Source organism: Podarcis pityusensis, assembly GCF_964106645.2.
Source record: "Podarcis pityusensis genome assembly, chromosome: 9".
In the NCBI taxonomy this organism is placed as follows: Eukaryota; Metazoa; Chordata; class Lepidosauria; order Squamata; family Lacertidae; genus Podarcis; species Podarcis pityusensis.
The window spans coordinates 43,750,366-43,774,200 of NC_138034.1; the positions used below are offsets into that span (position 1 = coordinate 43,750,366).

The 23,835-nt window shown below is 39.5% G+C and overlaps 1 long non-coding RNA gene across 1 annotated transcript in view; it reads right to left on the reverse strand.

Annotated features, from left to right (window-relative positions):
* Positions 1-3,254: 3,254 nt before the first annotated feature.
* LOC308485921 overlaps positions 3,255-23,835 on the reverse strand; it is an 84,200-nt gene continuing 63,619 nt past the window's right edge. Inside the window, exons 4-5 of the long non-coding RNA XR_013990865.1 lie at positions 7,643-7,928; positions 3,255-3,370 (exon numbers count right to left, since the gene is read on the reverse strand). This is a non-coding gene — a long non-coding RNA (uncharacterized lncRNA). The remainder of the gene's footprint in view (positions 3,371-7,642; positions 7,929-23,835) is intronic.

Below are 23,835 nucleotides of genomic sequence, written 5' to 3' on the forward strand. Positions count from 1 at the left end.
AGCTTGAATCACACTTTGTAGCCACAATATTGTAGCAGGGAGAAGTAAAAGTATCTTTAAGAACTTCATTTTGAACAAAAATGGGTGAATTCAAATTGGCCAAGAAAACTAATTTCTTTTTATAGACAGCTTAATTCTGGTTTCTGTTCCATTTCTCTCTCTCTCTCTCTCTCTCTCTCTCTCTCTCTGTGTGTGTGTGTGTGTCTCCCCCTCTCCTTCTTTTCCCTTCTCTTATGATACAGATTATTAGTAGATGGTCTGAGTAGAAGGATTCTGCTTGAAATAGCTCTGTGGAAAAATGAATGATTTCAAGTGATAGCTTATGTTCATTCCAGCCACTTGTTGTGGTTCTGTAAAAGATGAGAGCCAGAATCACAGATAAAAGACTCAGAAGTAAAAAAACACACACCAAAAACACCCAGGATGATATCTAGGCTGGGGTGGTGGTGGAGAGATGGATCAAAACTGCTGAAGGAAAGGTAATTTTGTGTGCAGGTTGGTTGGTTAAAAAAAACACCAGTTTATTGAACACCCCAATAAAAAGGAATGTATTACACAGAAAGTCTGGAAATAATGTTGATGTCAAAACTGAAGTTTCTACTTAGCTTATGCTTCCAATTGCTAGTGTGTTCAGTGAAGACAAATGGAGAGAGATTAGCTTCCTATGATTGAAAATAAAACTTGTGATACAAAAGATAAAGAAATTGCAAAATTACTGGACCCTCTTGAATTATTTTGCAGTAAAATTATCACTGTAAAAATTATCACTCTGACTGGTAGCAGTTAATGGAAACGACAGGTAAGTGAATTCTGAACCCAACTTTATTGTCTGTAATAACTTGTCTTATAAAAACTGAAGAGTATGAGATCTAAATAATATTCAGCAACTGAGATTCTTTAGACATGGCTAGCACAGTCTGGCTTTATTTCTAAATGCGTCACAAAAATATGGAAAGTCTGCCTTATTGAAAAAGAGCTGTCAAAGAATCAGACTTTATCTTTGCAAAACTGAAGTGTTCATCAATGGAGATTATTCTGATTTCCGAAGTTCTGATTTCAGAACTACCAATTCTAAGGTCAAAGTCTGCTAATGAGCACTCACACTATATTGTGGGTGCCTTTTGCGGGATCGTGTGCGGTGCTACAGTTCCCAGGGAACTTGCTAGTAGAAGGGGGCTGGCCTGCTTCTCAGTGGTTCAAAGGTTCATGCCCAGCCTCAGATTTAAGTTTTGTTTCCTGGGAAATGGGGCCAGACCATTATAAATAGGGGGGGGGGGAGCTGGTATTAGCCAGGCAGACAGCTCTGGAGATTCACCCTCCCTTTGTTAATGTTTCTTGTTTACAGGTTAACTTTTTCTTCCTGTTTAGCGGGTGCTGCTTCGGTCTTTGACTGGTTGCTGTTGAAGGACCGGGAAGAAATTTTCCTGCATTGGCAGGTTGTATCTTCCCCGTAGCAATTTGTCACAACTTTGGCGGTTATGGCCTTGGGTGGAATCCTTTAGTCTTTTCTCCCCTACAATGGGGTGGTGGTGGTGACTGACCCCCCTACAGCTGCGATTCCAGGATCCCCTCTTAAACGGGTTACATAAATGGGTCTCACTGGCCATACACTGAAAGGTTGTCAGTGAATTACCCTGCGTGCGGGGATATGGGCTCGGCTGCCTGCCTACACTTACATCACGCAGAGCACCCCCATATCCCATTTACCCTGATGTGCCCCAGTTCGCCGGCTGTGGGGCTGGGAGGGATACACGCCCAAGGCCTAAGCCAAGGTATTCCTACGTTCAGAAGTTTAATAAAGTTGTGGCCTAATTTTAATTCCATAACATTGCCAGAGTCTTTATTTCCTTTCCCACGTTCCCTGGGGGCTGGGGCTGTCACGCCTGGTCACGCAATTCACCCTGTTTCCCATCAGAGACTAATTCATTCAGGCTGCCCCATTCAGACTGCCCTCAATGAGCAGACTTTCCTACCTTCTTCCTTTCAGAAAATTTAGGAGGTGGTGCTGCCTCCCAGCTCCCCCCCCCCCTTCTAAGTCTCAGTGTGGCATTTATATTTATAGAACTTAACAGTAACATAGACGAGGGGGGGGGGACTAAATTTAGCTAGAGTTCCCTGGGAAGAGAAGTTTATTTTTAAACTACTCTAGAAACTGCAGCACTTTGAGGTGAACAGCTCTCTAATAACTCTCAGCACTCTTAACAAATTTCTGCTTCCAAGGTTCTTGGGGGAGACACCATGACTGTTTGAAGTGATATAATAGTACTTTAAATGTACAGTATGCATGGGGGCTGGTCTTACGTGCCTGATCCCAGTCATTCTGCGCCTCCTGTCATGAAAGCAAGTATGTAGACATTTAGACTCTTACATCACGTACAGATTAGTATCAGTGATGAAGTGGTACTGGAGCTCATCATGAAAGCACATCTCAGTGAAAAGTCCAAAAATGTATGCAGCTGTGCTGATATATTGTACACACACTCACAGAAAGAGACAGACACACCCAGAGAGAGAGAGGGGGGGGCAGTACCTAGCAAAATACAAATTCATTAGTATGAGCTGACAGTCATAGAATCGTATTGTAAACCTCCCTGTGGTCTTGGGATGAAGGGCACTATAGAAATAAGAATAAGAAGCTGGAAGTAATTTCCTGGTTTTCTCTATACTAATATGTTACAAACAATAATAAGCATTGAAAGATGTATCATTCAGTTGCCAAAACCAGGGGAGGCTGTCAGTGACCTTGGCAGTCTGGTCAATCAGAAAAATGTTCTAGTGCTGTGTTCTGCTGCGTTTTCCCCATGTCCTTGTTCCACTATACAGTGGTACCTCTGGTTACGTACTTAATTCGTTCCGGAGCTCCATTCTTAACCTGAAACTGTTCTTAACCTGAAGCACCACTTTAGCTAATGGGGTCTCCCACTGCTGCCACACGATTTCTGTTCTCATCCTGAAGCAAAGTTCTTAACCCGAGGTATTATTTCTGAGTTAGCAGAGTCTGTAACCTGAAGCGTATGTAACCCGAGGTACCACTGTACCACTAATTAACAAATATGGGAAGAAGTGCTAACCCCCACATCCTGGTATATATGTCGGGTGCAGGTAGAGTATGTGTGGATTGGCCACTTCCTAGTCTGATTTACTCCTGCTCTCATCCTTCAGATGTATCATATTAGTATCTTGCCTTTATCTCCTACTCCCATCAAAACAATGGCATCAAAATGTATCAAGAGTCTTATTTACCTTACTTTTCAAATGTAGAGAGAACGGTAGATGGGTTGGTGCACAGATTTTCAAATTCATTTGCAAAGTTGTCTGAAAAAATATGAACAGGGTCCAGGGGGAATAGGGCTGTCTTCATTTGTCTTGACTGAATGGGAAAAAAAGAGTTGTTGACTTAAACATGTTTCTTAATTGGACCTTAGCAAATTGAGTCAAAGTAAAACAGATGGTGTAGACATTTTCCCTGAAAGGAGGACTTGTGCTGTAATTATCTTGAGCTATGATCTTTCACAGTTACACATACATAAATACCATTTCAATAAATTGGACTTGCAACTCCCGAACTGTGTGAAAAAGGTGGTCCCAGGGGAAGAATGCTTATTTCTCCTGCTCATAATCATTGTTGGACAAATACTTATCAGTAATGGCTACCTAGTAGAATTAACTCTGTTTTGCAGTAGTAGAAAACAGAGGTTTAGTTTCATGTCCCTTTAACTTCTATATTGTAATTGTAATATACGACAAGATTTGTACTGCAGCCTGATCAACACCTTTGTGGTTCCTCAACTGCGCACAGGGAGGTCCTGAATATTTTGGCCTTCTCATTAACAACAACTTCAGTAGAAACACTGTATTTATGTTGGAGATATGTGCTCTAGCAAATGAAGTACACAAGGTATGTCAGTTTTGCAACAGCATCAGGTATGTGCAATGTCACCATATCTTCTCCATCCAGTGCAGGGAAATACATTTATTTAATAAAACAATTCTATTCTTCCCTTCATCAAGAACTGACAAGAATAGTTAAAACATCTGAGTGAATAACAAAGTTTCAGTCTTGTGCCTAATATAAAATAATGTTGATGTTATTCATGACTCCTTGGGGATGACCCTCTATAACTAGGCTGTCACAACTGAAACTTCTTTGGGAAGGCAGAAAGAGAGAAAGAGGGGAGAAAAGAGAAGTGTGTGTGAGAGAGCACACTTTTATTCATCTTAAAACTGTTTCTGCTCTCATTTGAAGGTGAACCTACCTAATTTGCACTTCCTGAAATAATATGTGAACCGAAAGAGAGTCATTCTTTGAAATTTGCACTTCTCTGAATTTTGCAATGCAGTTCTCCAACCAAGTGACATGTACAGTAATGTATATATCTGGGTAAAGTGTGCACCAAAATGCATATTTTCAAGAGCATAAAATGCATTATGTTAGAAAAAAATGCTTTGTGAAAAATTTTCTATTAGGGAGAATTGGATACACACTAAAATGCTGCTGAATTATGAGGAGGACTTTAAACAAAACTGGTGTAGAAATGCTGAAATCAGAACTGGAAAAATATGGGAACTGAGAGAAAGTGACTTTGACAGTTTCACCCATCCCTACTTCCAGTAAAAGAGACACTTTGAGAACGATTCTAGATGGTGACCTTAAAGGCTAATACAGGTGTCTACATTCCTTTAGGTACTTGAACCCTTAATATACCATTTAGAGCTGCTTATGTAAGCACCAGATTTTGAATTGGTTTTACAAGCTACTTGGCAGCTGGTGAAGTTCTGTTAGAACTGGTGAAATATGGTCTGTACAATCTGCCCCAGTCAGAATTTTTGCAACCCTGTTTCACACTAACTGACACTTCTGGACCTTCTTCAAAAGCAGCCACATGTATAACATATTGCAATCATCTGAACAGGAGATTACCAGAGTTTGGATAACTGTCAGCAAAATATCAAGCCCATTTTCCACCTCTGGCACATTGTGCCCTGTGTGACTACGTCTCTAAGACTGTTGCTAACAGTCAGGCAGTTTGGGTCAACTTTTCTGCACTGTCGTTTGTGGCCTATAGTGTTTGATCACTGGTAAAACTGGCAGAGATGGGGGACGCCTTGACAATGTCAACATCATTTCATTTCCTTCATCCTCCACCCATCCCTAACCCTCAAACCTGATGTGTGGTTTTAAAAAAATCCAGGTTGGGGAAAACTCTTTGCATCTCATTTACCACCACTACCTTCTCATAGACACCCCCCATTAATTCATTCATGGGGGAGGGCAGTCCCCCCCATGAATACATATGAACTTGCATGTTCATGCATAAGGGTTTTTTAAATCAGTTTATCAGTTGCTTATAAGTCTTCTTGAGAATAACGTGATTGAACGTGGGGTATAAATTTTTTAAATAAATCAATAAAGTCATATGTTGGCCAAGATCCCAGTGCGCATTGCTCCCCATTCATTTAAAACTGCACATATTTTTTTAAAAAAAGTAATCAGATGTACATATACACACATTCTTCCTTTTAATATTAAAAGACTGCACTAGGAATGCTGGGAATGGGTGTAATTGTGCATGGTTCCCCATTTAAAGCCTGACCTGCTTGCTTGCTAGTGCTGATCTATATCTCCATTCTAAGTTTCCTACAGCTTGCTAGTGCTCATCAAGTAAAAGCTCTTTCACTCTTTCGCTCTTTCTTTCTTTCTTTCTTTCTTTCTTTCTTTCTTTCTTTCAACAAACCATACAGGAATAAAAGGAAAAGTCCCACTAATGTAAAAGCTAAAACATAGGTGTCTAATGTAAGACTGCCTTTTAAACCTAAATTTCAAGCATGCCACTTGCTTCCCTGCCCCTAAAATCTCTCCTTCTACAGTTAACATTGTTAATGCTGTCTTCAACTCAATTTACTTGGATCCTTTACATTAATTGAACGAATGTGGAACAATGCACAGTTCGATCTGCATGAACATAGGAACTAGTGTCAGGACCTTTCTGTTAGCTAAAAGGATAATTGATGTAATTGTGAGCATACCATCTTATGTTGATTTTTTCATCTTTAAAGAAGTATTTTAATATTCTTATTAAATGCTCAGTATTTTAATATTCACAGTACAACTAGCAAATGTAAAAGGAAATCTAGTTGAACAAAAGATATGAAAAGCTCCAGCAAACAATTTGTTCAGTGGTCCAGAAATCAAAGCATGAAGAAAGTAAATGGGTCCATGCAACTCTAATATGAGGGTAATTCATCCTGTTTCCCATCAGAAGCTGATCTATTGGCACCTCAAAATGTGAAAGGAAAATACAGAGGAGGCAACTGTGAGATTATCCCTAATATCTGGTCATAATCTTGCAGCTCCCACCAGTTTCAATAGTCTTACAACCAGAATGGATGCATACTTACTTGAAAGCATGTTTACTTGCTAAATTCCTTTTTACTCTTTTTATTCTGGACTCATCGTACACACTTATACATATTTACTGTGAGTATAAATGTTTGTAGGACTGAGGCCTTAGTGAAACCTCTGAACATAGCTCAGTTGGTTAGAGCATGGGGCTGACCATTCCAAGATTGCAGGTTCAATCCCTGTATGGGGTTCCTACATTGCAAGACAATCAGTGTCCCTTCCAACTGTATGATTCTATGTTATGGCAGGTCTCCACTTTAGATGGCAATGTGACACTCTCGGTTAATTCAAAATGTGTTAAGCCAATCTTGAGGTGTTTCAGGATCTCCCAGCCCATTGTGCTCAACGAGGTCCTGGACTTCTGCTCTGAACTCCTGCCTTGAATGCAGTGGACTTTACTTCCAAGTAAGTGTCTATAGCACTGTAGCCTCAAAAATGCTTGTCTGTATCTCTACAAGGTGGTCAGTGTGTGGTGATGACGGAAATATGTTCTGCCTCCACTGACTGAGGCATTATGCCTCTAAATGTCAGTTGCTGGGAATCACAAGTGGGCAGAGTACTCTTGTGCTTAGGTTCTGCTTATGGGCTGTTGGCCTGATCTAGCAGGCTCTTTCTTATGTTCTTAAGTAGCTGTGGAGATTTATACGAAATGTAGTTTCTTAGCAGTACAGTGGTACCTCTGGTTGCAATCAGGATCCATTCCGGAGCCCCATTCGCAACCTGAAAGGAACGCAACCCGCGGGTCGCGATTTGCCCTGTCTGCACATGTGTGAGTTGCAAAACCCGGAAGTAACCCTTTCCGGTACTTCTGGGTCGCCGCGGGATGCAACCTGAAAACGCGCAACCTGAAGCAAACGTAACAAGAGGTATGACTGTATATTTTAAAAAAAATCCCTACAATTTATGTTCCTACCAATTAAAAACCACCTCAAGATGTTTGCTCTGTAACTGTTCTGCCATGTAGCCTGAGCTCTTGTTATGGCACACTGTGGTCTAGACTGTATGGGTTGGTTTGTGAGGGGCTGCTGGGTTGATGCCTCACATTATGCCCGTGTTTAATTTATTTCCTGTTCTGTTGAAAGCTAAAAATGCCAAAATAATAGCATCTTAATTTCCTGTGTGTGTGCGTGTGCGCGCGCTCTCTCTCTCGCGCGCGCACACACACACACTATTCCCAGGGTGGATATATTCAGCTCACATATTCTGTTCAGATAAACAGCAAAACCATTTAATATTTACCTTTCCACAGGTCATTGAGCTGCTGGTTTGAGGGGCTTTTTTTCCTTTCAAATTTCCCGTTGGCTGATCAAAATACCTCCAGCACTGATGCTGACAGCAGGCCAGACTTCAGAGGTGGAATATGAGGCAATGCACATTCCTTCGCTTTCACTCATCATGGACTGCTTCATGTGCAATGAGAAGCAAAGCAGAGCTAGCCAAGTGAGAACCTGTCTGCTTTTGCTCTCTGCTTCAGTGCTTCTTGTCTCAGTCTCTGAAAGTTATTCCCACTCTTGGCCTATCAAGGCTGAAGTGATCAAATAATAAAAGGTAAACCGTTAATCAAGTGACAGCGCAAAACCAAACAATAAGCCTGAAGGTTTTTTTTCCTCCACTCCTCTCTTTCTTCAAATATTTGTTTAATCAGATATTTGTTGAAAAGCTAATTTATTACTCACGCTGGAGACAAATAGCTTCTTCTATGTCTTATCAATTGTTTATTTTCCTGCAGGTCAGATGGCATATAACATAGCCATTTATGGGGAAGGGGGTGCTGCTTATATGGAACAGAAAAAATATGCATAGACCTTAATGTCTGGAATTACAAAACAAACAAACAAAAACCATATTTTGAAGAGAATCAGAATACCCCCATACACATACACATACACACACACAATTGTAGCAGGTTTTCAGAACTGCAGGTACCTTAGCAAACATGACTAAGTTTGCACTATTATTGTTAAAGCTCCCCCTCAAGAAAAAAACCTTTCTTTGCAGTACAACTTAATAAAGCTGACAATTTTTGGTAGGTTTTCCTGACCCTCTGAAGAAGATTATTGGTGGTTACAGGAGCTACAGAAGTGGTTAGGACATGAAGGAAAGGATCAGTTCTGCTGGTTGCTATATATTTGTGGGATTTCAAATCACTCAACCAGTCATTTTCCTTTTAAGAAAAGAAAAGACACTTTCCTACACTGGCTTTTTGGTATCACTTTCCAAATCATTTAGGTTATCTGAAACACACCCATAGGAGATTAAGCACAGAAACATGAGAATGGGAACTCACTATGCAGAGTGCTTCTGAATCATGTACTGCTCCTGGCTGCACAAGGAACAGCAGTGGACCAGTGACACCTTTTGGCAGTTTAGGCTTATATGCCAATTGCACCCTTTGCTGGAGAAGGCCAACCTGACTGCAGTCAGATGTGCCCAGATTGAACTGCTGCAATGGGTTGTCCCTTGAAAAATGCTCAGAAACTCCAGTTGGTTCAAAATACAATACATTGCATGGACTCTCATCTCTATTGGCTGCCAGGCTATTCCCAAGGCCAACCAGAAGTTTTGGTGGTGTCTTTGACCATTAAAATCTGCAACAATCTTGGATATCTGAAGGGATCACGCCTTCCTAAATGCACTCAGTCACACACTCTGCCCCTTATTGAGCAGCAGTGAATGGATGCGGATGGGTGAGCAGTTCTATATAGTCCAAGTGTTCATGCAGTTTTATCACTTTTAAAGATCAGTTTTCCAGCTGATGATATTTTGTGCTATTTCCCCACTAAACTGAGAGATAATTCTGGCACTGAGTGTTGGCTCTTAATTAGTGTGTGTGTGTACATGCACACACACACACACACACACACACCCCGTCAGACGAAAAGATAGATAATATTTTTTTATTAAAAAATTGTTGGCATTCACCATCGGGGATAAAGTCAAACCATCAGAGAGTTGCAATGTCTGCTGTGCCTATAGAGACCAATATGAGAGAAGCATGTTTTAGTGCAGGTGGGACAAAGGCTACTTGTTTTGCTGTTACACATGCACCATTTGTAATACATAAATGAATAAATAAGGAGACTTTATTATGTCAAAAATTATTGCACAAGTTCATCCTTGCATTGCAACCATGAATTTTACAACCAACATGCCAGGTAACCCCCAGTTGTGTCTGTTTTGTAATCTTCTATTGCTGTGTGAGTTACCCAGAGTAATATTGGTTTAGCGTTTGTTGTTTCGCTGCTAGCATTTCAAAAAATACATTTAGTCCTGCTTTGCATTTCCTTCTTTGAACCTATCATCTGGAATTTGTTAGTTCATTTAACTTAATTTTTCTTTATCTTCCCCATTTGTGTCCTTATCATGGCTCTCATTGCAAATATATCTGGATAATAGTATTGATATTGCTTATACTGCCCACATGCTGCATCTCCAATTTGTAATAGGGAAATCAACATCCACGGAAAGGCAGATGCTTTGCCACAGTTCTTTCATTCCTATGAAACAAAACTAACATTTTGTTGAGTATTGAAACAAAACAAAACAAAACCCTCCTTTCAAAAGTCTAACTGAACTTCATGGGCAAAGGTGGGGAGCTCTGCCATTCACAGAATAGAGGGAATACAAGAAGGCTGATCACCGAAGTATTGATGCTTTTGAATTATGGTGCTGGAGGAGACTCTTGAGAGTCCCATGGACTGCAAGAAGATCAAACCTATACATTATTAAGGAAATCAGCCCTGAGTGCTCACTGGAAGGACAGATCCTGAAGCTGAGGCTCCAATACTTTGGCCACCTCATGAGAAGAGAAGACTCCCTGGAAAAGACCCTGATGTTGGGACCCTGATGCACAAGGAGAAGGAGACGACACAGGATGAGATGGTTGGATAGTGTTCTCGAAGCTACCAGCATGAGTTTGAGCAAACTGCGGGAGACAGTGGAAGACAGGAGTCCCTGGCGTGCTCTGGTCCATGGGGTCACGAAGAGTGGGATACGACTAAACGACTAAACAATGCCAATAGTCACTGAATGCAACCTGGATCACATCCACCATGCATTTAACACACATTTAAATCTCATGGCTTCCCCCTAAGAATCCTGGGAACTAAAGTTTAGTTTCACATAGCATTGTAAGAACACCAGAAGAGCCTGCTGGATCAGGCCAATAGCCCATCTAGCCCAGCATCCTGTTCTCACAGTGTTCAACCAGATGCCTGTGGGAAACCCAGAATACAAGCACAAGAGCTCTCTTCCCTCCTGAGGTGTCCAGCAACTGGTGTTGAGAAGCATTATTGCCTCTGACTGTGGAGGCAGAGCATAGCCCTTATGGCTAATAGCTGCCAATAGCCTTCTCCTTCCTGAGCTCCAATTCCAATCCCCTATGGCCCTTCATTTGTCAATAACAGCAAAGCTTAAACCTGGTAGAGGGCCTTTTTATGTGATTTTCCGTATGCATCCCAGCAAAACAGCATAGGTTAGCATGCCTTTGAAACACAGATGTAAGGCTGAATAAAATAAATTGAAAAGCTTGAAAGAGAACACCATTTATCTATTTATGGCATTTATACCTAGCCTTTAGCCGATTATGTTCTAAGAGCAGTTTAAAAAAAACTAGAATTAAGATCACTCTTGTTCTCAGGCTGACAATCTGAAAAGACACAACACGTAAGGAAAAAGAGAGGGGAAGGAGGAGGGGAAAACAAGCTCAATGATACTGCAAACTACCCTGTGATTCTTAGATGAAGGGTGGTATCAAAATTTCATAAACAACAACAATACAGTGCCTTTTTGCATGAAAACCAGATTTCCTTTTTTAAAAAACAAACAAACTGATCATTTCAAATGTTGCTTATTTATCATTATTATTTTTATTTAATGCAAAGTTGTTGCATTAAAGGTAGCAACAAATTGTTCAGAGTAAATACTACTTCTGGTGAAATTATAAACAGGAGGGTAAATAGGAATGCAAATTCTGTGAAGTCAGAATGTGTTTGAATAGTGTGCCACAACTCTTAATTTATCCATGACCTCTGATCACATTACACTTTCCAGATTACATTAGAGACAGCGTCCTGGGAAACAAAAGCCATCTTTCATCTTCAAAGGGCAGATTGAGAATACTAATTTGATTGCCTTGGCTACAACTCTCTCTCCCAGTTGGGAAAGTTAACAAATCAAATCAACAACACATAGTTCAGTCAAAGGAAGAGAAGAAGCTGTTTTTGAAACAACAAAAATTCAATACAGCATCCTTGATGGGTCTCTATCTTTATACTTTTGCACTTTGTTGAAATAAGTATATATGCATACCAAGTAATATGTGTTTCCATCTTAGCTGCCTGTAGCTGAAAGATTTTATGATAAGTAGAGTGTTATTTGTGCTGTTTTACGAGATAAATTATGTATGGTTTTGCACTTGCTACTGACACTTCCTATAAACTAGGGGGAGCAGCTTAATGGACTACAGCCCATAAATATTGTACCATTCAAATCCACAATGACAAAAGGTTTACTGCTAAATAGTGTGCTTCTCAAAACGCCGCACTTCAGCTAATAGAATAAATTCAGAGGACATGTCATTTGCACCTGTTTACAATGGGAAAAACTGCTTAATGCAAAGAGTAAGGTTATTTATACTTTCCATAACTTAAAACTTGTCATTCAAGGACTGAGCCCGAGATCAGCAGTGGAGGAGCACAAATGGAACCAAGCACTTTGATATATAGTAATTGTTAGGAATTTTTATATGATAGCTTTATAACTATACTTTCCTGGAGTGAGGTAATGATTCTAATACTACTTTTATTTAAATTACTTTTATTTAAACCTAGAATTTGGTTGAAAGCCGTTTCAGTTGGGTTGTGTCGAAAAGTTGCAGTGTCTGCGTAGGAATACTCATAGAAGAAGATGAGGTAGTAATTATTGATCATAGAATCAGAAGATGGTAGAGTTGGACAGTGGAACGGTCTCCCTTAGGAGGTTGTGGACTCTCCTTCCTTAGAGGATTTTAAGCAGAGGTTAGATGGCCGTCTGTCATGGATGATTTAGTTGAGATTCCTGAATTGCAGGGGGTTGGGCTGGATGACCCTTGGGAAACCTTCCAACTCGACCATTCTATGATTCTAGGAAATATATTTTGGCATGGTACATAAATTAAATGTGCATTGGAAGGCTCTTCCACTTGAAACAAAACACTCATTTCTAAGGTTGTGGTTTATAAGAATGCACGTTTCCTTGTAAAGAAAACAATTTCTTTCTTTCCCTTTTAATTTGTTTGTTTTGGATTACAAACTAAGCCTTAAATATGTGAACATTTGATGGAAATAAATTAGTGCCGTTCTCTTTAACGCAGTGCTTATGTTTTCAATTTGAAGTGAAAAGTTGAAAAACAAGAGAAACAAATTATACTACTGCCTTATATTTGTGGGAAACTCCTGATGCTTAAAAAAAGAAAAACAGTATTAAGTGACTTCAATAAATTGTGTTGTTTGAAGAAAGCTCATTAGCACCTTGTGTATTTTAGCACTGCCTGCACCATAACTTCATTTCCAGAAGAATTTATGATAGTATGATCAAATCTGTTGTAGAACTGAAAACACAAAGAGTCCCCAAAGACTTTGAACTAGAAAAGTCTTACATAGCAATGAAGAGTATAGAGAATATACACCGACATCGGCAGGAAGTTTTGGGGATGGTTTGGATATGCTATGTAATTTCTGAAATTGCATTGCTCATGTATGGGCACTGGATTTGGGCGTCAGATGCCAACATTCTACCAGCCTTAGCTTTCATACCATTTGTATCTAGGGATGAGGTAAACTCTGGCTCAAGAGAAGTTCATAAGGCAAACTACCCCCATGCCAACTCCAGCCTCTTCCATTAAGTTTCACCTTGAGATAGACCTCTTTGAGTTTGGGTCCTGCTCAAAACATTTATCCTAGCCTTTGCCCTAACCCTCTCCTGCTAGTCTCTTCCTTACCAAGCAATAAAATCTATCATTTGCAAAGAAGCAAGCATTCTCCTGATTTGATTCAGGAAGCAATGTAAGGGGGCCAGCGTAAAACACATAACTTCTAATAGGCTGAGGCTGATGGGATTCAGTTCACGGAAAAGTACAAATTCCATGATGCCCAGAAGAAATTGTATGCTTGACCATGATCACAGGAATGCATACAGAACAAACATTACATATCTTTCAGTTCTGAAGTTTTCTGCAAAAAAATATGCTGATTTATACTACATGGCCTGAGATAGCTTTGTCACATGTGACAACTTCACTACTAAAGAGATTTATGTTGGGCAACTAAAGGCACAGTTTAGCGAAACATGCCTCAAATGGCTACTCTACAAAATGAACCTTGCCACCTGCAGAGAAAGCCCTTTCCAAAGGCTTCTGCTCTAAAGACAGCTTTGGAGGAAATCCTACCTGTGAGTTATCAGAGTATTGCTGCAAGATAGAAATCCCCATATTTTGTTTTTATGTGCCATGTCTTCAGCTCTCCCTGATGAAAGTCAAAGGAATGGTTTTGATCACAGAAATCTTCCACCACTGCTAGTACTAGAATCATTCTTCTTTATTCAGATGGAGGTTGATGGTGTGAATACTGTTTTAACCTGTTTGGGAAGTTCAAGGGGTGAAGGTGGGGAAAATAACACCCCTCAGTAAGAAAAAATAATATTTCATGTTAACTTTCCCAAAGAAGTGATAATGTAGGTAGGGAAATTCTAGGTGAAGGGGTATGCTACAATTGACCAGATTGAAGAGGGATGCTGTCGTTGACTAGCATTCTACAGTCTTCATAGCTCACTGAGGCTTGCTACTGCATTTGGCCCAAGTAAAGTAAGTAGTTTACAGCTGCAGCCGACAGGACAGTTATGAACTACTTACTTTACCAGAGCAATAGACCTACTGGCTATCTCTACACAGTGAGGGATGAGAATGCCAGTCCTTGCCTATAAGTACTTGAACAAGGCAACCTAAGATGGTGGCACATTACTTAGCACATTCCCTTGCTTATGTTAGTGGTAATGATCCCATAAGCAACCAAGTGCTTGTATGGTGCCGAGTGAGGCATCCCCTGCTTTCAAAACTACCTCCCTGTACTTACATGGAGGAAAGACATTCCTATCTCACCCACCCATTGCTCATATCCCAATGGAAGCTGGTGTGTCTAACAAGCAAAGCCTTGTGGCTCTTAGTAGGGGAAAAGGTAATGCACATATTAAGAAAATCCCTGAATTTTTTCTCTTTCTCTTTCTCTTTCTCTTTTCACACCACATGGACCCATGGACCACAGACGATGTTTAGGTATAAATAAACTTCCAATGGGGGCTGGCTGCATGGCTCATGAACCACTCACAAATGCTGTTGGACGTCAGCATATGAAAGTAGTAAGTAGTGTAGAGTAATGATTTTGAATTTGAGCAGCTTCAGTTAAAAAACCCTACTCACTTAATCAATGGTCAACTTTCTCTTTAACTAGGCCTTTGCCTGATTAAAAAGAAATGTGTTGGGGTGGGGTTATTCGGTTGGTTTCATTTTTATTGATGTTTTTATGTTGTAATTTTACCCTGTGAACCTCCCTGAGTACTGTGGGTATAGGGTGGTATACAAATTTAATAAATAAATAGCTGACAAGAGAATTACAGCTAAGGATAGAGAAAATAAAAGGCGGTCCTATATCACCATTATTATGTGCTTTAGCAATAGGTTGTGCCCTTAGGTTGCACAGTTTGAAGTGATCCACAGATACACGGAACAAAAAGAGAAATGGCAAAATTAAGATATTTCTGAATGTTGTTGTTTAGTTGTTTAGTCGTGTCCCACTCTTCGTGACCCCATGGACCAGAGCACGCCAGGCATTCCTGTCTTCCCGCAGTTTGGTCAAACTCATGCTGGTAGCTTCAAGAACACTGTCCAACCATCTTGTCCTCTGTCGTCCCCTTCTCCTTGTGCCCTCAATCTTTCCCAACATCAGGATATATATTGTATATTGCTGTATATTGCTGTATACAGATGATATAATATGATCTTTGGAAAATCCAAGAATATATGTTGTCCAGGTATTTCATCTACTAGAATCCCTGGGATGGGACCTAACTGTGTAGATAGACCAAGCAAGTTAAAGTTATAGTCGTTTGCAAGGATTAGCATAAAATGCTGGTTTTCCAAGACTTTTGTTTTTGTTCATCATTTTATTCCTGTTTGTGGACTTGAGAGAATTAAAAACCTTGCAGAAGAGCTTGGGAAACTTTCTTTGGCAAGATAAGTGCCCCACTATTGACAGCAATATTATGCAAACATCAAAGCAGAAAGGAGACTTTGTGTTCCTAGCCTAGCTTTATATTGTGAAACTGAACAGCTAACACGGTTGAAGCTATGGCTATCTCAGAAGGAAGAGGGAGATATCAACTTGAACAGCTATTTATTGACCACCCCCTTGCAAATCTGATGTGGACACCAAAGATGGAAAGGGGAGAGGTCTTGAAACAAAACTTAATCCCCCTTCAATTGTTAAAAACTTGGGGCAAATATTAAATCAAAACTGAGGCCAGAATCACATATGGCATCCCTGATATGGCATCATAGTTTTTTTAAATGAGGATTCAGGTATTGGATCTCCTGAACTGGCAGTGGATTGGGATGCCGGGTGAGACAGGGAACGTAGATAAGAGCTACATACAGATAGTAAGGAGAGATGAAGTCATCCCATGGTTCAGTGAAGGTCTGCTCTCATGGGGCATTCTAAACACTTATAAATCTATTATTCCTTGGGGCGGGGAAAGTCCCTAAGAAATGCCATGCTGCCATCCCAACTCCCTACACACACACAGTTTGAGAGCTACTCTGTAAAAGAGATTAAGTTGTCTGGGATAGGAGAAAAAAAGAAACTGAAACTCTTACTTATAAGCCATTCTCATATAACATAATGGGAGGTACTTGTAAGTAGGCATGCAAAGAATTACACTGCTTGAGAGGTCAAATTCTAACTGGATGACAAAGAATAATGAAGCAACAAGGAAAGGATTTCAGGTTGTTGGTTCATTTTTCCATATTTCATTTATAAACAACCATCTTGATCTGTTTTGCATTTCATATATTCCTGTCCTGGGTACTCAAAACAAATATAAACAGTGAATATTATTGCATGATTATTTACCCTTGATTGTGTTTTCTAGTAAGCCTCATCTCACTGAACGACAACACGAAGCAGGAATGCTCAGTGCTGCATTCAATTCTTCTTTTTGTCTCTTACAGCTGAAGCTGACAGATTCAATATACCGTCAAGTGGTTTTTAGCAATGCTTAAAATTTACAGTGGACCTATGGCAATTTGCACAGATGTCTAGGAGATCTACAGTTAAGGAGGCAACATCAATAAAAGACAGCATTATTTGGTTAGCTAGAACAAGTATTCATTTTTTTCCTAGATGCTGATTAATAGGTACGGGGATTCCAGAACATTCAGCACATGGAAGATTTAAGGCTGAGGCATTGATTCAGTGTCATGATCAAAGCTCTAAAATATGCATAAATTTGGCTTAAAAATCCATTTCAGCATCCTTCTCTTGCATCACCATATTTTCTGATGGCATTCCCCAACAGACTATCAACTCTCATCTTTCTTCTCCCCAATATTTCCCTCAAAGAAACTCTATGCTAAACTACTGAGAAATATTTTTACTGGGATCACAACATGCCGGGAGGTTAACACTTACCTCCACTCTAGCAATAACCATGTGATTGCAAGTGACACAGTTAGGGTCACATGCAGTTATGTCATGAGACACATCTGTGATTAAAGTAAAGGAACGGACCAAGAATCAAGAGCAGAGTTTTGAAAATGAGGGCAAATAGCATATCAAAGTTTTACATTGAAGGAGCAAGAAACATTATGTGGGTAAGGAGGCTGAGGGCTAGGGGTAATTTGGGATTCCCTTGGGGACTGTCCTGCACACCTTAGTGAACACTGGGCAGTGGGGTCCAGGTGCCCAGGTGCCCAGGTGCCCAGGTTAGACTTCACTTACACATGGCACACTTAGCAAGGAGGGATACCTTCTCCCAATCCACGGCTGGGAAGTAAATAATGGGGTGAGGGATGTGTTCATCATATGCAATCATTAATATCCATCTGCCCACACCTAGTTAATGGTTAATTGGCAGATCCTCTAATTTGTATTATATTTGGAAAAAAAATATAACCTTTTAAAACCATTTAATAAGTTGTTTTGAGTCTTCTTTCTGGAGGTGGAAGCAATAGAGAACCATGACAGTTTAACTGCCTGCTGCCTGCTAGTCTGCCTTTTAATACAATGTATTCCTCAAGTTCCCACCAAGAAACACAATTCAGTTTTATCCACACTTAACATTCCCATGCATCGTCTCATTCAAAATGATATAACATTCTAATAATGGTGATAAGATCCTGAAGGAGGCCAGAGCAGCAAAGAAATGCACAATTTTTTTAAAAAAGCAAAAAGACTGTTAAAACAATCTAAGAACAGAAACATTAAGAAACTTCGTAGATATAAATTGTCTACACGGACCCACTATACTAAAAGCTCATAATAAGGTATACAATTATTTTAGAGCATTCTCAGGACCCCTGGGTTATCCTTCCAGGGACCATAGAATTTCATCATTAATTTGATATAATGATATTTTTTAAATTTGTTGGTTGTTCTCTGGATGTAATCATGAAAAATGTATATTTGTCACTGGTATCTTTCCCCCACAAATAAAATGTATACACGACCATATTTTTAAAAGTAAAGTGTGCAGACACGCTTCACAACAGAAGCAGTAATATTATTACAAGTGCTAGTATGCTCCAAATTTAAATAGTTGGGGCTTCTAGATTTCCCTGTTTCATGTGTTCTGGGTTATTTATTTTTTAGCTTTTAAGGTTCACTATCTGTAAGTTTCAGAATCAATTTTCTTACCGTAGTCTTCTGTAACTGGCTGATATAAAATATGAAATGTATCAAGAGACTGACTCTCATACATATTTGCAAATTTGTTCATGGCAACACATGTTTTAGAATACCTTTTTAAAAAACAAACAAACAAGCAAACTTCTTGCTGTTCTATTTGTGATACTACTTAGCTTTAAGTGATCTATATTTAAATCTTACTCTGTCATAGAACTGGAAAACTGAGAATCAAAAATGCTAAGGCCATCATATACATTGATTCGCCTTCCAGTAATTAGTGCATATTCCCATGGGTACCTATGCCAATGAATTTTCTGGTACTATTTTTAGTCTTATATCAAGTTTCACTTAGGAAATGTACTACACACCAGAACAAGAAATATGCAAACTAAGGTTTTTCATCTTCTTTCTATTAAAATGTGAAATTCTCAAGTACACCAAGGAATATGTCAATTATATAGCTTTGAAAATATTGATTGAAGGTTGTGGTACATTTCCAACACTGAATATAAGATTCATGCAAGATTTCAACAGTCTAGGGGGAAATACTCCCGAACTCTTTTTTTGGTATTTTCTGATGAAAGCAGTAGAAAGGGAAATGACAGGAAGACCGAGATCAATCACTGGGAAGATACATTTGAAAACTCTAGTGAGGAATGTAGTTAGCTGATTTGCTTTCCAGCCGATGCTCCCAACAGTGTATTCAACGCATCTCATTACATCTCTGCTCCTTACAGCCGCAGAAAAGGGTTCCTAGTGTTTCACAATCCCCAATCATATGATAAAATTAGATCAAACTGTTCACAAGAGTTTTGAACTGTGGAGAAGATTCCCCTTTCGTCCCAAAGGGCTTACGCCGTCTTACAAACATAAAAACAGATGTTAGGCTTGCCTTGATTTGCTTCACAGAACCTAGCATATTTTTGTGAGAAACTTGAAGATGTAAACAAGACTAATGAGAAAGGTTGCTATTAGAAGTTGCCAAAATAACTTTACATATGCATATTCGGTCACAAACTACACACACACACACACACACACACACACACACAAATGTTCATTAACATTCTAGGAAACATGTTGGTTTTTTTTCCCCATTGCACTATTGAAACCCTCCCAACAGCAAAATAGCTGCATCACAGTCGCCTGAAATGCTGTTCAAGACAAAAACTTTTGTCCCTATACAAGAAGCACTCAGTTAAACATCTTTCTAAAGGAATTGCTTTTAAGAGATCCTTTGGGGTTAAACAGACATATGTGGGGCAAGAAGTGAAATTCTGGAAGGCCGGCTCCCAATTCACAATTCACAGATATTCAAGAAAATGTAGCGATAGTATTGTGCTGGGTGTATGGGGCTATCTGCAAGTTCTGCATAGATCAGATGTAGAGCCTGTCACCATGAGATCACTTCTCCCACTTCTCCCATTGTACGACTAGTGGGTGTCTAAAAAGGGCTCTAAAGATACTCATAACACAAAATAGCATGTAGGATACCTGGGAGGCATGCTACATGTAGATGGCTGTGCTTCAAACTATGGGGTGGAGTTGGATACTCATGATTCATGCATGGTTCTTCAGATGTCAGGCAGAACACAAAAGATCACAGCAAGTAACCGTAAATTAGTATCTGGGGAATAGGTCAGTTGGTCTCAGCAGCGCTATGAATGTATTTCCATAGAGTACGTCTGAGTAGCATGTAATGGGTATTAATAAAAAGGGATGAAAATCGCCATTATGATCTACTTGTCATTCTTTAGTATAGTCACTGTTGTGCATCCAACTGTTTGTAAACAGATCAAAGCTATTATTTATTATTTATGCTGCCCTTCATTCGAGGATCACAGGGTGGTATACAAAATAATAGCACAAAAATACACAACATAGTAACAAATGGGAAAATAATACTGCCCCATAGTTTAAAAGGTCCTAGATTGTTTAATTAGTCAAAGGTCTGGAAGAAAAGGATTTTTTTTTTTGGTCTTGCACCTAAAGATAATACGAAGGCATCAGGCCAGTCTCTCTGGGGAGAGCATTTCACAAGTGGGAAGCCACCACAGATAAGGCCTGATCTCATGTTGCCACCCTCTGGACCTCTCATGAAGGCAGCACAAGAAGAGGGGTCTCAAATGATGATTGCAGGGTTCAGGTTGGTTCCTATGGAATTCTACTGAGTACTGACTGGTAGCAATTTTCCTGGGTTTCAGACTGGGGACATTCCCAGTCTTACCTAGAGACAGAGACTTTCTGAACGCAAGCCTGATGCTCTACAACTGAGCTGCAGCCCCCTCTTCTGAACAATGCCAACTGAATTGAAGCAAGACTGAAAAAAGGGTGCTCTGCTTCCTCAGTGTTTGTGCCAAGGCTTGCCATGTGGTGAAGTTCATTTTATCTATATATCACAAAGCAAATCATATATGAGCTCCAAACACAATCCTGTCAAATTGGTCATTTTTATCCAGAATGTGTAGCACATTTTAGGAACAGTCAAACACAGAAGAACGTCTAGGATAAGACACATACTATGCAAGTTGATAACAGCAGGTGGTGCAGAAGTAAATGACCGTGCATTAGCACAAACATCTCATACTGACAGAAATCTTTCCAATTATTCTATTTCCGACTTAAGGGGAGAGGAGGGAATTGTTGCATGCTTTACTACATTAAATTATCCACAGGGTTTCTAAAACAAACTTTTAAATTCAAAGTGAAACTTTTTATTTAAAAGTTTTGATTTCCCGAACTCAGTTGGATGATGATGCAATGCAGTCTTTTCAAAACCATATATCGCTTGCCGAATGAGTGACTATCTCTTCAGTCGCTCTCATTCGGATTTGCACCTTTTGATTCAATGACACTAGAAGAATAGTGTGGTGATTGGTGCGTCAAGTTAGGTGGTCAACCTGTGCCTTTTTGGCTGTGCCAGTTCACACTCACATGACAGAATGGTCCCCAGTAATGTTGCTGGTGGAACTCTATAGTAGGAAATCAGAGCATCGGGGAAATAGACAAAATGAAACCATATAGCTGTCAGATGTCAGGGAAATAGCTAGATTTTAGTTTTTAAAACTGACTTTCCTATGTTAATTATGTATCACTGAGGGAAGGATTTTTTAAAAAAAAAAATAAGGAGGAAAATTAAGTCAGGCTGGAGTAGTAGAGACGAGTAAAGGCTTAAGACCAGAGAAATGCTTTTCAAGATGGATTTCTTTTCTTCAGTCAGAATGGAAAGCTGCTCCTGTTATTATATTCATAAGCTTTAAATCAGTATATATGTGCAACAAATTGGGAATAGAATAGATATCCAAGGTTAGCCATATTCAGAGTACACCCAAAGAAATCAATGGACTTATCACAAAATGGATACAATCATGTTCTAACTAATAGCAATAACTAATGACAATTAATGACAATAACCAATTGCCATTAATTTTAACAGAGCAAGATTCCAGCCAACGGGCTGCATCTGTCCAAGCTATACTTAGAGTAGACCCTTTGAAATCAATGGATTTCAAGTTAGCAATGATTAGCAAGACCACCGACTATGACCTAATCTGATGCAATCCAATGCATTCCATTTCCTTGTCTGTTGAGCATTTACCTCTACCTATAATCAAATTAATATTTGCATTTAAGCAGATTGTATTTAAGCACCTTAGTCGTTTCAGTGTTTCAGCCTTCAAAACAACTGATCTTGCACTGTATCTAACTTGATAATTTGAACAAGCCCATCGGTAGCTCCTGCCACAACAGATGATACAGCCCACCGGATAGCCCAGTCCTAAGGATCAGTATAAGCTGGAATGGCTCAAATAATGACTTGCACCACTGCAGCTCAACTACAGCCTTAATCCCAAGGAAAAGGGAGAATCCTCCTGTCCAGTAATTCATGAACAGTACATGAACAGTACTTCTAGAAGTCGAGGTAATAGTATTTCCAACATCGCTTCCCATTTTCTTCATTTTGTTGGTGCTAATAATCTCTATGTTTACATTCTTTTGTTGTTCCTAATATAGCCCACTTTCCATTATTACTCTAGGGATGTCTCTCTGGGGACTCAGCTACATTGGCAAAGAAAAAGTTGTATATGCATTATAACACTACGACACCAGATGGCACTGTGGAGTTCTATTTTTCCCAACCCGATTTCTCCTACAAAGTTTACAATATGTTTAACTGAAATGCTTCTTTGATGCGTCTAGATCCAGCCTAAGATTGATAAGCTTCTCTCAGTTTCTTCTTTTTCCAGTCTTAATTTTTCAGTACAATAAAAAACCTATGAAAATTCAACAGTATTTTAGCATATATATCTCAAAATATATGCTGTATTGTATGCTATTTGTCCCAATTTTCACATTTTTACAAAGGATATTCCCCTAATATAAAGTATTTTTCTATTTTTAGCCCCCACTAATAAATGCATATTCATGCATACTTTACCCTACCTAGTCTAGGTGATTCCACACACAGTCAGCTTAAATGCTCCAGTAGCGTACCAGAGCAAAGAAGCCTGCAAGCAAGGCAGTGCAAGAGCACGCTCCCTTCCTGTGGTTTCTTGTTACTCAGAAGCATGCTGTCTCTGACAGTGATGGTAAAATAATAGCCATTGTGACTACTAGCCATCGATCATGGGCCTATAAGCAAACAAACATTCACTTCTTTCAGGCACAAAGTGGTGCTGGACTTTTTCGTAAAGAGAAGCCTCCTATGCAATTTTTATAGTGGGCCTGTCCAAAGCATTTTGTATTGTGGCACAGGAGTTTGTTATTCAAAGCGGAAAAGTCTACAGATTTCTACTGAGTACAAAAATGTCCTTGAGCACACTCATAAAATAGCTCTTTGGATTCTGGCCATTTACACCAAACTCTGAGTTACCCAATAAAACAGATTTTCAGTAGTTTCAGGACAATTGCAAGAAAGTGCTTCATAAAAACTGATAACTTATGTAATTAATCATTTCAAGGTATTTTACGACTGCGAAAGAACATAATTGGCCACCACTTTATGATCTGTTCTTTGTTGTAAAATTGTTGCTTTTCATTTCAGAAGCTGCTCTGACCAGGAGGCTCAAAAAGTCACAGGTTGATCAAGAGTAAAGCTCAGGAATTTGATTGCTAAGGTGAAAATAAAACACAAAGAATAAAAGAAACCAAATAAATTAAGGAAAATAAAAACTCAAATAGAACCAAGGGAGTCTAATTTAACCTAAGAGGCCAAGAGGTTGAGAGCGGGAGTGGAAATAATGTATATAAGTAAAGCTGTCAAAAAGAGGTTGGAGTGCTGTTAAAAATAGAAGAGTCACGAAATCAGAAGGGGCTAGAGGGCTGCAGCTAATCCAGACACCAGCAATACTTGAAGCTGAACACTGAGAGGGCTGTTTTACATTGAAACTGTTTTACTGTGATGTATTGGCTTGAATGGGGACATCATCTAGACTAGGCCCATCTGGATACATTTCCCTATGTTATTTTCATTTGCTTTTACATCAAACTGTTTCAAAA